The following is a 1,745-nucleotide window of genomic DNA, read 5'->3' on the forward strand; positions in this document are numbered from 1 at the left end:
TGGCTGGGTGTGGGTCAGCGGGTGGTGAGCAATTGCCCTGCACATCATTTGTACATTCCAATCCTTTTATTACTACTGTTGTCATTTTATTAGTGTTATCATTATCATTATTAGTTTCTTCTTTTCTATTCTATTAAACCGTTCTTATCTCAGCCCATGAGTTTTACTTCTTTTTCCCGATTTACTCCCCCATCCCACTGGATGGGGGGAAGTGAGTGAGCGGCTGCGTGGTGCTTAGTTGCTGGCTGGGGTTAAACCACGACAGACATTTCTCGGAAATCTAGTGAATCTGTATGTAGAACATGTACTTAACCTGCACAATTAGACCCGACGGTGTGCACGATAGGTGCAGCGATCCCCCGTGCATCCAGCCCTGCCAATAAAGAATACCTATGAGACAAGGGGAGTCAAAAGAATCTCAGTAGACATAATAAAGGGGGGTGAAAGATGATGTTTAGTGCTTACATTGTTGAAATTAGCTGAGGTAGAGACAGTCCTTGATAAGAAGAGCTGGTCCCAAGAACCAGCCAATGAGGAAAAGACAGTCCTTGATAAGAAGCAGGAGCAGGCCCCAAGAGCCAGCTAAGACTGGTCTTGCGGCTTGGGTGAATACCAAGAAATCACTGAGCCTGTGCAAGGAAAAAGGTTACTAGCGGTGACGAAGAGGAGTCATCTATCTTCATCTCTGCGACCACTAGACGACCACCATAAAGAGGCCCAGCGAGTAGGCTGGCGGGGGGGGCACAAGAAGTTGGGATAAGACACAGCCGGGACAGCTGATCCCAACTGACCAAAGGGATATTCCAGACCATATGGTGTCATGTTCAGCATATAAAGCTGGGGCGGGGGGGAAGAAGGACAGGGAGATGTTCGGAGTGATGGCGTTTGTCTTCCCAAGTCACCATTACGCGTGATGGAGCCCTGCTTCCCTGGAGATGGCTGAACACCTGCCTGCTGATGGGAAGCAGTGAATTAATTCCTTGTATTGCTTTGCTTGTGTGCGTGGACTTTGCTTTGCCTACTAAACTGTCTCTATCTCAGCCCACGAATTCTCTCACTTTCACCCTTCTCATTCTCTCCCTCCATCCCACCAGGGAGGAGCGGACGAGTGGCTGCGTGGGGCTCAGTTGCTGGCTGGAGTTAAACCATGACAGCCCCAAGACACACACCACCTCCTCCTGCATTCCCCTCTTTCAGACACGCACCGTGGTCCCCTCGCACTCATGTCCCTTGCACTGCCCTCTCACGAGGACACGCACCACTGACACACGGACGTGCTCCTCAGCACACACACCCCACCCCCAAAGCAAGTAAACCAAATCTCAAAATTAGGATGAGATTTGCCTTGAGGGGGTGCATCGGTCATTAGGTGCGTGTGAGCTTTGGTGTTTCAAGGAAAGGACATCTCCGGAGATGGGGACTGCATTTCGGTCCTTGCTCCCAGGCCAGCTCTCTCTCCGATGGCCTTCCCAAGGGCAGAGGGGATGCGTGTCCATCGCCATCAGCAACGCTCACCATTGGTCTCAGTGCTCCCCCCCCCCGCCTTGCAGTGATGCATGCGTTAGGAAGGGAGGAGGTTTGTGGTCCTAAAATCCACTTAAAATTAAAAATAAAGACAGTTGGTGCCTGTACAGAGCTGGAGTGACCAGCCTGTGCCTTGCTGGGGATTGCTCTGCAGGCAGAAATGAACAGAAAGCTGGGGGTTTTCCCTAAAAAAAAGCCCCCCAAATCCCCAAAACAACCAA

This window comes from Haliaeetus leucocephalus, unplaced genomic scaffold (assembly GCF_000737465.1).
Source record: "Haliaeetus leucocephalus isolate CR32 unplaced genomic scaffold, Haliaeetus_leucocephalus-4.0 Scaffold312, whole genome shotgun sequence".
Lineage (NCBI taxonomy): Eukaryota > Metazoa > Chordata > Aves > Accipitriformes > Accipitridae > Haliaeetus > Haliaeetus leucocephalus.